Here is a 13,575-nt window from a genome sequence, read left to right as displayed (position 1 = left end):
AGCATTTAGATCTATTTTGTAGATCTCTCTTAAATATCTACTGTATATATTAATTGAAAGATATTTTATGATATATTATATTGATGTTTCATACAGTGATAAATTAAGGAAGATGATCTTTTTAGTGACATCTATGCAATGGTAGAATATTAAGAGATTGTATGTTAAGTAATTAATTTTTGTCCGGTGTTCTGAGTTTCTTTCTAACTGTTAAGTCCTATTTCTATGCAACTGAATACGACATATTTAAATTGTTGTTCGATTGGTGCTGGATTTCACGTGATCAAGGCTGTGCTATCAGCCAAAACGCGTTGTGATTCAAAGCTTTGATTTTCCTTTTTTGAAGTCCTGAGTGCGTCTTATCTATTGTTTCGTTTGGAGTTTATGAGGAATATCGGCTCGCTCTTAGCCGTTTGCGTACCACCTCTCACGGGCTGTCCGAGCCTATACTAGGAGCATTTGTGTTTGGATATATATATGTATATATATGTAAAAAAAAAAAATCTTAGCAATATATTTAAAATATAAAAGAATTATATAATTTGAAATAAATATTTTTATTAGTTATGTTACTCTCTATTAGTTATGTTGTCTCTCTCTCTCTATATATATATATATATATATGTATATATATATATATATATATATATATATAGAGAGAGAGAGATAGAGAGAGAGTGTGAGAGAGTGTGAGAGAGAGAGATATTACCTACTGGAGGTCGCCAGTAGGTAGTTACGGTTTGGACCTAGTTTCCATTGAAGAAACTTTTTTGACTTGCCTATCTCTTTGGCACCGTTTGACAAATCTTCATGAAATTTTCCAACAAAAGGGCTTTCTGGAATCTTGTTGTGCATGAAAAGTTTTTGGGTGATCCGTGAAGCGGGGGCAGAGAAAAAAAGGGAGGGGAGAGTAAAAAAAAATGCACTTCCCATTTTAATTCCCATAGAGATTTTAGACACGACTATAGCCTGAACTACTGTATGGAATTGCAGCAAATTTGGCAGGAAGGTAGCTCTTGGTCCAGGAAGAGTGCTTTTTGTTATTTGGTGTAAATCCATTCAGCAGTTTTGTAGATATCAAATGAAGTCCAAATTTGTATATCTAGGGATGCCACCAATTCGTGAATACAGCCGATCTCGTGCAGAGATCTGATTGGCTGCCAACATTTCAACCAGGAAGTGTTGGCATCCATTTTGAGACCCGGCTTCAGCCGAGGCTAAAAAGAAAGGAAAAACAAGGACAAAGAAAAGGGGACAGGGTGTCATCACCCTAAACCCCCCTAACCTTATTTGAGCAGTCCCCCAGGGGACCACCAGTGCTAAAAAGTATTTTTTTATAATCACACTGAAAATCGCGAATATTTGCAAACTTCACTATGATTCTTTTTTTTTAAAAGAGCAAGCATGGTCTTCTGCGCTCGCTTTTAATTGTGCCCCCGGGTGGGCCAGGTCCCGGGGGCAGTGTGGGCAAAGTAGAAGGGGGGTTCACAGGATCCCCTCCCAGGGTTTAGAAAAACCCCTGGGACCACCATCTTCCCCGAGCTTATTTATCATTAATTTAATAGTCGGGTGAACCTGTTATCTTGAAACTTATGCAGGCTTAATAACCCCGCAAGACCAGGCTGGTCCTTATCTATTTAGACAGGCATGATATACACATTGCATGCATCCAAGAATCTCATTTAACACCGAGTACAGACAAAACAATGGGCACCCACTGCGCAGTATACAGATTGGCCTGGTCTTATTCCTCATATGCGTATGGCATTCTCCTATTTGTCAAGCGAGGGGGCCCCTTCATGATCACACAATCACTAATAGACAAATAGGACCACCTGGCCATTGTACAGGAATGCTTATATGGCACGCACCTTACCTTAGTCAATACATATGCACCCAGTGTCGACGACCCTGATTTCGTCACGTCAATGTGGAGGTGATTACACAGCTTACCAGCGGCCACCATATTGTGAGGTGGGGACATGAATACCTATCTAGATGCCAGACTGGATAGATAGTCCCTTACTGACTGGATGTAGGAGGCTGGACTGGCTTGTAGTGAGTACCAAGGGGTACTTACACCTTGCACCAGGCCCAGGTATCCCTTATTAGTGTAGAGGGGTGTCTAGCAGCTTAGGCTGATAGAAAAGGTAGCTTAGCAGAGCAGCTTAGGCTGAACTAGGAGACGAGTGAAGCTCCTACAGTACCACCAGTGTCATATGCACAATATCATAAGAAAACACAATACACAGATATACTAAAAATAAAGGTACTTTATTTTTATGACAATATGCCAAAAGTATCTCAGTGAGTACCCTCAGTATGAGGATAGCAAATATACACAAGATATATGTACACAATACCAAAATATGCAGTAATAGCAATAGAAAACAGTGCAAACAATGTATAGTCACAATAGAATGCAATGGGGGCACATAGGGATAGGGGCAACACAAACCATATACTCTAGAAGTGGAATGCGAACCACGAATGGACCCCAAACCTATGTGACCTTGTAGAGGGTCGCTGGGACTGTAAGAAAACAGTGAGGGTTAGAAAAATAGCCCACCCCAAGACCCTGAAAAGTGGGTGCAAAGTGCACCTAAGTTCCCCAAAGAGCACAAAAGTCGTGATAGGGGAATTCTGCCAGAAACAACAACACCAGCAATGCAACAACGATGGATTTCCTGACGAGAGTACCTGTGGAACAAGGGGACCAAGTCCAAGAGTCACGATCAAGTCGGGAGTGGGCAGATGCCCAGGAAATGCCAGCTGTGGGTGCAAAGAAGCTGCCACCGGATGGTAGAAGCTGTGGATTCTGCAAGAACGACAAGGGCTAGAAACTTCCCCTTTGGAGGATGGATGTCCCACGTTGTGAAGAGTCGTGCAGAAGTGTTTCTGTGCAGAAAGACCGCAAACAAGCCTTGCTAGCTGCAAGGGTTGCGGTTAGGGTTTTTGGATGCTGCTGTGGCCCAGGAGGGACCAGGAGGTCGCCAATTGCGTGAGGGGACAGAGGGGGCACCCAGCAAGACAAGGAGCCCTCTCAGAAGCAAGCAGCACCCGCAGAAGTGCCGGAACAGGCACTACAAAGTGGAGTGAACTGGAGCTCACCTGAAGTCACGAAAGAGGGTCCCACGATGCCGGAGGACAACTCAGGAGGTCGTACACTGCAGGTTAGAGTGCCGGGGACCCAGGCTTGGCTGTGCACAAAGGAAATCCTGGAAGAGTGCACAGGAGCCGGAGTAGCTGCAAAACACGCGGTTCCCAGCAATGCAGTCTGGCGTGGGGAGACAAGGACTTACCTCCACCAAACTTGGACTGAAGAGTCACTGGACTGTGGGAGTCACTTGGACGGAGTTGCTGAGTTCAAGGGACCTCGCTCGTCGTGCTGAGAGGAGACCCAGAGGACCGGTGATGCAGTTCTTTGGTGCCTGCGGTTGCAGGGGGAAGATTCCGTCGACCCACAGGAGATTTCTTCGGAGCTTCTAGTGCAGAGAGGAGGCAGACTACCCCCACAGCATGCACCACCAGGAAAACAGTCGAGAAGGCGGCAGGATCAGCGTTACAAGGTCACAGTAGTCGTCTTTGCTACTTTGTTGCAGTTTTGCAGGCTTCCAGCGCGGTCAGCAGTCGATTCCTTGGCAGAAGGTGAAGAGAGAGATGCAGAGGAACTCTGATGAGCTCTTGCATTCGTTATCTAAAGAATTCCCCAAAGCAGAGACCCTAAATAGCCAGAAAAGGAGGTTTGGCTACTTAGGAAGGAGGATAGGCTAGCAACACAGGTAAGAGCCTATTAGAAGGAGTCTCTGACGTCACCTGCTGGCCCTGGCCACTCAGAGCAGTCCAGTGTGCCAGCAGCACCTCTGTTTCCAAGATGGCAGAGGTCTGGAGCACACTGGAGGAGCTCTGGGCACCTCCCAGGGGAGGTGCAGGTCAGGGGAGTGGTCTCTCCCTTTTCCTTTGTCCAGTTTTGCGCCAGAGCAGGGCTGGGGGATCCCTGAACCGGTGTAGACTGGCTTATGCAGAAATGGGCACCATGTGTACCCATGAAAGCATTTCCAGAGGCTGGGGGAGGCTACTCCTCCCCTGCCTTAACAACTTTTTCCAAAGGGAGAGGGTGTAACACCCTCTCTCTGAGGAAGTCCTTTGTTCTGCCTTCCTGAGCCAAGCCTAGCTGGACCCCAGGAGGGCAGAAACCTGTCTGAGGGGTTGGCAGTAGCAGCAGCTGCAGTGAAACCCCTGAAAAGGCAGTTTGGCAGTACCCGGGTCTGTGCTAGAGACCCGGGAAATCATGGGATTGTCTCCCCAATACCAGGATGGCATTGGGGGGGGGGCAATTCCATGATCTTAGACATGTTACATGGCCATATTCGGAGTTACCATTGTGAAGCTACACATAGATAGTGACCTATGTGTAGTGTACGCGTGTAATGGTGTCCCCGCACTCACAAAGTCCGGGGAATTTGCCCTGAATGATGTGGGGGCACCTTGGCTAGTGCCAGGGTGCCCACACACTAAGTAACTTAGCACCCAACCTTTACCAGGTAATGGTTAGACATATAGGTGACTTATAAGTTACTTAAGTGCAGTGGTAAATGGCTGTGAAATAACGTGGACGTTATTTCACTCAGGCTGCACTGGCAGGCCTGTGTAAGAATTGTCAGAGCTCCCCATGGGTGGCAAAAGAATTGCTGCAGCCCATAGGGATCTCCTGGAACCCCAATACCCTGGGTACCTCAGTACCATATACTAGGGAATTATAAGGGTGTTCCAGTATGCCAATGTAAATTGGTAAAATTGGTCACTAGCCTGTTAGTGACAATTTGGAAAGAAATGAGAGAGCATAACCACTGAGGTTCTGATTAGCAGAGCCTCAGTGAGACAGTTAGTCATAACACAGGTAACACATACAGGGCACACTTATGAGCACTGGGGCCCTGGCTGACAGGGTCCCAGTGACACATACAACTAAAACAACATATATACAGTGAAATATGGGGGTAACATGCCAGGCAAGATGGTACTTTCCTACACTGGGGAGGCAAGAAATCGACCACTCTTCTGCTGGAGAGTATGGAGGAATGGGGACTGGTGGATTCCTGGCACCTTCCCCATCCCATTCAAAAAGAGAGTACATTTATGTTGTCCATCCATGGGACATGGTCCGGTTAAGATTACTGGTTAATATCAAAAGGCCTGCCCATGGGTAACAGAAGCTGCACACCTGCCCAAAACTTTTTGGGATCAATCTCCTGTAGTACTCAGTCTCATGCTGCTGAGTGTAGGTCCTGCACCTTTTGCATGGCGATACAGAGCGTCAGCGCTGTTTGATGCAGCACTCAGGGAGGGAGTGCGGTCAGCAATTATAACCTTCTTTGCTACAAATGAGGGGTCCATGAGTGGTCAGGATACTCTATGCAAAACTTTTAAAGTCACTATCCAGGGGGTGGGGAGTTGGTGTCGGTCTGTATAAGCACACAGACTGTGGTACTTAAAGCAATTCAACAACGGCTTCACAACATAGAATCTCAATTACGTTCTCTTGAGTGCGCACATGAGACCAACCTTCTACCGGCTACTCTTGCTAAAATTCATGAATGCATCAAAAGTACTGAGAACTAGCAGAGCATGAAACACAGTTCCTATCGAAATGTCATGTGGCGTGACGGTATGGGGAAGGGGAGGCGGCCAGGGCACAGTATAGCACTTAAACAGCAGTCACCTGCAGGGGAGGGACAAATAATAAAGATAACAGATGAACAAAACAGGGACTGTTATGATATATCCTCCTATATAAAACACAAAAAGAGAGTACTGGGAGTATTGCTATCCCACACCACCTCCCAAGATGATATATCGTCCATCATCACTGCATTCTGGAAATTTTATACTGAACTGTATAAAACTCTAGTTACTTCTCCTATGACTGATATAGCAGGGTACCTAGAAGATATTGGATTGGCCTGTCTTTCTCAAGGCCAGAGCAAATATCTACAGCAGCCAATCACTGCAGAAGATGTTAAGGAGGCGACCCAATCCCTCCCAAACAGAAAAGCTCCCGGAATGGACGGATTGACTGGAGAATTCTATAAAGAATACATAGATCTGTTGGCCACACACTTACATGCTAGGTATGAGGAAGTGTACCCGAAAAAAAAACTGTTGTCATCCCAGCATTAATAGTGACACTACTCAAACCAGATAAATCCCCTGGACTCAGTGAGTCTTATAGGCCTCTTTCTCTAATAAATATAACTGTAAAATATAATAGCAAAAAGGCAGTACTTGTTCACCATCATGACCCTATGGGTATGCCAGAGATATTTCTCCACTGGGTCTGCCTTTTTTTGTATACAGGACTGATGCCACGAGAACATGTTAACGGACACTTCTGAATAGTTAGCGGAATGTGTTGGGGTGCCCATTGTCGCCCCTGCTGTTTGCTCCTACTCTGGAACCATTGGCATGTGTTATTCGCCAGAGCTGCCACAGCACTGTGGTTTAGCCTGCGACCAATAGGCATTTTCCTATCTGAAGACGACATGGTGCTATATGTACGGACCCCTCAGTGCACCTCTCCCCAGTAATCCCGGAATATATCAGTCTCAAACATTACGTTGGGCTATGCATCAAGTGGTCCAGGTCTGTTATACTCCCACTCACACCGTACACCTTGCCATGCCACATTGAGTTCCTGCCAAATACTTAGGGGTGGGGATCCACAGGAATTCTGGACTGGTGATCTGTCAAAATTATGGCACAGCACTTTTCGAATTGGAAGACCAGGCGTCCGCTGGTCATAATTACCTATGTCCCTGGTGGATAGAACATCAACATCAAAGATGGTGCTGTTACCAAAGTTTCTCAACCTATTTGCCAATAGTCCGTTAATCCTGCCCATGCATTTCTTCAAGAGAATTTGGTCATAATTACTAACTTTGGTATGGGCAGGAAAGCAGCCCAGAATCAGTTGGAATCTCTTCACTCTGCCATACGAGAGAGGCGGCTTTAATGCTCCACATCTATATCTATATTATTTAAGCTCACAACCCCATTTCGCACACGACTGGTATGTGGCACATGAGTACATACCACATACAGCAGTCGAGCATGATGCTGCTGATCCTGTTCCACTCCAGGCTTTACTATCATATTGTTGGGAGGGAATCCCACACGCAGAGATTGATACCACTCGCTCTACTACACAATCCTGACGTATTCGCACCAGCACTCCCCTTGCAGTATCACCCAGCGATTTCGACTATATGGGAAGACATGGCACTTAAATTGCTTCACCAGGCTGGGTTAAAAACTATGAGAGATGCATAGCTTAATGACCCATTTGTGAGCCTTGAGGGACCTCACCCCCACGCGGACGTCCACCCCACTTTTAGGTTAATTTACTACAGATTCAGAACTGCTGTGCACCAACTCTACCCTCAGTTCCCTGTTGTCCCCCCTACCCTCACCGCCCTACAGGTCTTGCTTACCAGAGACACACACCACCATTTAATAACTAAACTATATATAGCAATGCAAGTGGATAGGCAGCTAAATACGGACAGGGTTCGGGGAGCTTGGAATGAATCACTAGGCAGAGAAATATAGGAGATTAAATGGTCTTTTTGCTGTGCGCAATTACACACGCTTACCTCCAATTGTAATTTAAGGATCATACATTTTAAATTTCTACATCAGATTTATTATACTCCTTTGAAGCTTCAAAGATGTGTGTTGTGCAATGATGCACACTGTGTTCGCTGTGGGACAGGGGAGGTGGATTTTCTACGTTCCGCTTGGCACTGTACAGCCATACATGAGTTTTGGAAGCAGATCACAGATGCTCTCACGGAGATGGAAATGCAACAAATAATGTGCGATCTAATAGTATGCTTGATGGGCCTGATTCAGAATATTCAGCTGGCTAATCGGCAATTTGTGTCCATTGCTCTGCTTTTGGCGAAGCGCAGGGTCGCTATTCATTGGGGTAGCAAGGCTAAGCCTACCAAGGCGTGATGGTGGACAGATGTGACATATTGTAAGACTCAACTAGAATTGTATGTGGAGGAGTTACCTAGAGAGTCACGACCAAAAGATGTATGGGGCCCTAGATAACATACCTAATGGCACACTCATATGAACACTGTTGAATAAAAAGGTTGCGAGATGCTCAGAAGTACTATGTCTGACATGTGACTATGAATATGCAATGTATATATATTGTGAACATGATGTCTTGCTCAATGTGCTTATGGCTTGACTGGAGGAGAGACGATGGGTAGGTGCATGTTCGAATTGATGTTCTTTTTGACCTGTTATGTATGACTTGTTGTACATTTCAACCTGCATAGGAAACTTAATAAAAAAAAACTTCTTGAAAGGGCAACATAAAATCCCAGACAAATTTCCTTCTTATTTGGCCTCACTGGGGATGTACACTTAGAGCCTGCATAGCACAGTTAACTCATTATCCATATCTGGGCAGTCCTGCTAGCGAATATCATGGATTGTTGGGAATGTCTCCTGCACATTAAATGGGCATGTAGCCCTGTCCTGAGTGACACAACTGCATGTGAATCTGGTGTTTTGACTTTTTGCATCAGGCATGTGTTGCCACTTTCAAACATAGCTGTCACAAGTAGATTGGCCATGTTCTAGGCCCTGCTCTATCAATCACACTAGTGTGTGAACTATGGACCAGGAAAGAATAGGGGCAGCAGTAGCCTGAACAGTAACTAGTGCTAACTTTTTGAAGTGTGGAATTGCAGGAACCAGAGTAAAACTAAGTCTGCTGTGTGCACCATCAGCCCAGCAACTGAGGAGAGCACCCAAAAGTACATATTCTGGCACAATGGTGTCCATTCATGGCATAAAAGCAGCAGTTGCCTAGTAATGGTCATCTTTGACATCCTTGGGGCCTTTTCTGCCTAGCTGAGGCATACCGACAGCCATTAATGACATATTAAGAGCATGACTGGTTTACTTTTAGCCATCCCTGACATAATGTTGACACCCCTTGAATAATAATGGCTGCCATTACTGATATATGGTGGGCATCCTGGGCATTATGATGTCTAGTCTTGGCAAAGGTCACATGCTCACATTGCACGCTATGGTTGTTATACCACGGCATTTGAAGCAGAGGCCATCATTATGACTTCGGTGGTCTTTTCACAGTTCTTGCATTATAGACTTCAAATGTTTGCATAGATTGTAGGTCGATATAAATGCTAACATATTGTATTAAAAATGCATTTTATATATAGCATGAGGCTTTGAAGCGCAATAGGGCAATTTGTGGCAACTTGGGTAACTTGCCATTCCACTCCACTTAATGCAACTCCATTTCACTCAATCCCACTCCTCTCAGTACCACTCCACTGCATGCCACTCCACTCTCTCACACCACTAGACTCCATGCCACAACACTCAATTCCACTGTACGTAATGCCACTCCACTCCAGTCTAATCAGCTTAACTCAATGTTATTCCACTCCACTCAATGCCACTCCACTCAATACAAATCTGCTCCGCTCAGTCACTTCACCACACTCCGTGCCATTCCACTTTAAAGCTTTTCTACTCAATACTACTCCATTCCATTCTACTCAATGCCACTCCACTTCACACCACTCCACTCAGTGCCAGTGTGCACCACTCAGTACCACTCCAAGCTTCTCTACCCCACACCACTCCTCTTAATGCCACTCCTCTCCACTAAGTGCCATTCCACTTCACACAGTGCCACTCCACTTCATGCAGACCTGCCATCCCATAAATAAATTTCACCATATGCGGAGGGAGCAGAGCCTTGAAGGTGGTGGTGCCTCATGCCGAGATCTACCTGAGAGGCACTTTGCACTCTACCAAGCCTACCACTGCCTCCCCACTCCCAAAAAACAAAGGGTTGCTGAGGCTGTTGCCCTTTCACTGAGGTGTTTCACACCTCTTATGGACATTGGTTGCTTACAGCTGCAAAAGACGAGTTGGAAATCCACTATATGCAGTGGTTTCCATCTCACCTTGCCTACCACTGTGTGATTTTGGCTCCTGGACAGGTGACCGTGTGAAGAGAGCTGAAATCGTCTGACACACTGTGGCTTCGTGTGAATTGGCAGGGCTGCCTTTTCTACTTCACTCCACTCCACCAAAGCCAATAGACTGCACATAGACAAGACCTATTGGTTTTGCCAATGCTTGTTCTAAATGCATCCTATTTTGGCAGGCAAAAGTGCCAATGCGCATGCAGATAAGGTGAATTATGCTGGTTCGAATAATTATGGACAAGTGTGGGTGCTTTGCTTCGAACTTGGAAGTTGAAACCACAATCTGAAAGTTAGGCACTACTAGACCACGAATTATTTTTTTACCTTCGTGTCTGTTGCATATATCCCTCGCCTTCACTTCCCCTTCGTTTCTACTTCTCTTCCTGTCCTACTGCTACTACCACGCTACTTCTTTCCGTCTTTCTCTCCACTAATTATAATTGGATTTACATAGCGCTTACTATCCCTGACTAGGCGTTGAAGCGCTCTCCATTAGCCTCACTCTTGCATCACCATTGCATTCGTTTCCCATCTCCTCTTCTCCCCCTTCCCTCCTGCCCTCCTCCAAGGCTTGCTTTGTTGGTGGTGCAGATGGCTTTCTCCCTTCCCCTCCCTTTCACGACTCTGTAAAGGCAGCTGGATCATGAGGAGCCAATCAGATGGCGCGGTGTGCGGTCACGTGCCCCCCGGCTGCCAGTTTAGAGCAGGTGCGGGCGCGAGACCAGCTCAGACCGAGGCGAGTGACCACCGAGAGAGGAGAGGGAAGCTGGGGGCGCCGGGGGCGGGGAGCGAGGCTGGTTGGAGCAGGAGAAGACGCAGTTGAGGCGCTCAGGGGACAGACTTCCCCAAAGGAGAGGAGCGAGCCCACGTGGGGCTCCCGGAGACTCAGGAAACAAGAAAGGAAGACAAGCCTGGAGAAAAGACGCTCAGGAGGCAGTAAAAACAAACAAGGGGAGTGTGGCACGAGCAGCTGAACACGAGGCGGAGGAGCGACCAGAGCAGGTGAGAAGTTATCAGTACTGAGTGCAGCAGGTGCAGTGGCACCGGAGCGAGGGGTGTGAGAGGCTTATCGCACAGCAGCTTTGGCCGCCTTTAACTAACCATCCGGAGGCATGGGGCAAGTTTTCGTTCTTGCATGAGTGCCCATATCACCTTTGTTACGGTACTCTGGTTCCTCAACACCGTGTGTGCCTAGTCTTTCAAAATAGCTTCCTACATGTGAAAATTGACCAAACACACACTGCCATGTAGGAACTGTCCATCAAACAATACAGGGGCCATTCACACAGGACAAACTGTCATTACTATATAGACCCTAAACAAGCACAAAACCATCAACACAACATCCTTTTCCTCACATAAACACAATCAACCCCCAACAGAAACACACGCATCCCACTACACACCTAGCGATAAAGATCCCTCTGTTCTACACCCCCAAACATAAAGACTCGGTCTTCTCTTTTCCGCAACAGTTCATAACCCTTCTTCTACCGCACCCATATAAACACAGCCTCCCCCTCCTCTGCACCCCACCAATCCAAGTACCTTTATCCCTTCCCTTTAATGTAACAAGACACACATCGCACCTACTGATGCGGGCTGCATCTACACTGGCTCGCTGCCCTTGGGTCCCTACCCAGAGGCAGCGCCAATAAAACTCCCTCCTCCCATCTCAGCCCCTGTGGCAGGCGGCAGAGTGCACAATGGAGGCTGTGGCGAACCGCTCCCCAGTGCTTAATTTGAGCCGGTGGGGGCCACCGGCACTTATTCATCCCCGTCAGGTATTTACCGAGCGCAAGAGAGGGAAAGCACACACAGAGAAAGACAGCAAATTGTCACGAAGATAAAAAGCAGGGGTCTCCAAGAGTGAGATAAAAGGGCAGGGAGTGTCAGTTGGTGAATTAAAGAGGCATCCCGACGTTAGTTGCAGCGGCTGCAGACTTCTGAGCACATCCTGGGGCACCGGCACTCTCTTTCACAAAGCACTGCTTATCCTTCCATCCGTGCACCCGGCCTCTCCAGTTCATGTGTGCATTGTCCGATGTGGGACACTGGTTTCTAAGTGAAATTCCGTAAGTGTGACAGATATACTGAGACGTGGGTCCTTAGCTCACTGGGCCGATCCATGTGCTACGCCTGCGCTTTGTTTCTAAGTGAAATTCCATAAACGTGCCAGACATGGGTGCCATGGCCCAATACAGCTGACACCGAGCAGTGATTGCTGATGTTCCACTTTTTAAATACATGTCCTGGCAGTTTGGTTTGGCGGCTCATTTGTATACAGCTCATCTCTTGTCTGTAGTGAACAGTGAGCAAAAATAGAATATACTAGATTGTGGCTCCAAGTAATTACTATTATTTGATATGAATTCTACGTACATCACTTGTTTGTTCTTCTAAGTTCTTCATTCTAGTTTGTGCAGTGCCTACTGTTATGCAGATTTGCAGAGCGCTTGAACACTCTGGGAAGTATCCTGACTCTGGTTGAAAACCAGCTGTGTACACTGTGGCGATAAATGCTTAAGACCTGGCAGTGACCAGAACCATGCAATCTGCAGAATAAAAATAATAGAAGCAGGGACCCAGTGGGAGCCCACCACCGGCTCTGCTAAAGGCCTGGGCTGCCGAATACGAAAGCTCCCTAGTCCTGATTGCACCTCATTCCTCCTTAGCCACTGCTCTACAATTCCTCTCTTCGTAGCTCAGTAGTTTCCCCCTCCTTCTCTTCTTTTTCTTTTCCCTTCCCCTGCTCTGTTTTTCTCTTGCTCTGGGTCAACGTGTGAGCATGAACAAGAAATCATGGTCCCTCAAAATTAAAACAGTGACCAACACCTGCAGGCACCTACACAAATTAAGTAGTGGTGGAGGGATGTCCCTTGGTCACCAACTGCTTGTTGAGTAGTGTGTCGTCCCTCTGTAGAGGATCTTGATATTTACTCCACGATATCCCACAAACTTTTCTCTATCTTCCAGGCAATGTGCTTTAATGCAGAAATATCTAGAAGTGTGTGGCTGTGCCCCTGTTTTGTCCCATGAGGAAAGTGCTCTGGATCTGTGTACAGCCCATGAACGCCTAAGACATTATGAAATTAATCAATTCGTTCATACATTCTCTCATACACTCGTTCATGCAAAAGACATCATGGTGCATTTTGATACCTGGAGCCCAGGTCACACAGCTGGAGGGGCAGAACTACGCCTTCATTTGTCTTTTCGTATGTGTGGATGTTTGGCATCTAAACATCAGGGCCAGGAATTATGGTGTTCAAGGATACCCAGTGGAGAGCTCATGGACCATTTTATTGAAGTCATTGACCCGCTTGAGAGTCATCTTTGCAGCATAATGTGATTTCTGTGCCATGAAACCTCTAGGCTTCAGATCAATGGATACCCCTGAGCTTTACAACTTATATGGCACGGCCCTCCTGTAGCATCAGAAGTCTTGCAACTGTCTACTGTGGCCTAGACTTTGCTGATTGTCGATGGGCTGCTCCTTGAGTGCTGTCTTCATTCCTGGGGTTTTATG

At 46.5% G+C, this 13,575-nt stretch overlaps 1 protein-coding gene across 1 annotated transcript in view; it reads left to right on the top strand.

Moving 5' to 3' along the window:
• Positions 1-10,773: 10,773 nt before the first annotated feature.
• Positions 10,774-13,575, top strand: part of LRRN1 (leucine rich repeat neuronal 1) — a 48,871-nt gene continuing 46,069 nt past the window's right edge. Inside the window, exon 1 of the mRNA XM_069206355.1 lies at positions 10,774-11,048. The gene's annotated coding sequence lies outside the window, so the exon portion shown is untranslated. The remainder of the gene's footprint in view (positions 11,049-13,575) is intronic.

Source organism: Pleurodeles waltl, chromosome 9, assembly GCF_031143425.1.
Source record: "Pleurodeles waltl isolate 20211129_DDA chromosome 9, aPleWal1.hap1.20221129, whole genome shotgun sequence".
NCBI lineage: Eukaryota > Metazoa > Chordata > Amphibia > Caudata > Salamandridae > Pleurodeles > Pleurodeles waltl.
The sequence above is the reverse complement of the archived record's forward strand: the minus strand, read 5'-3'. Positions and strand labels throughout refer to the sequence as shown.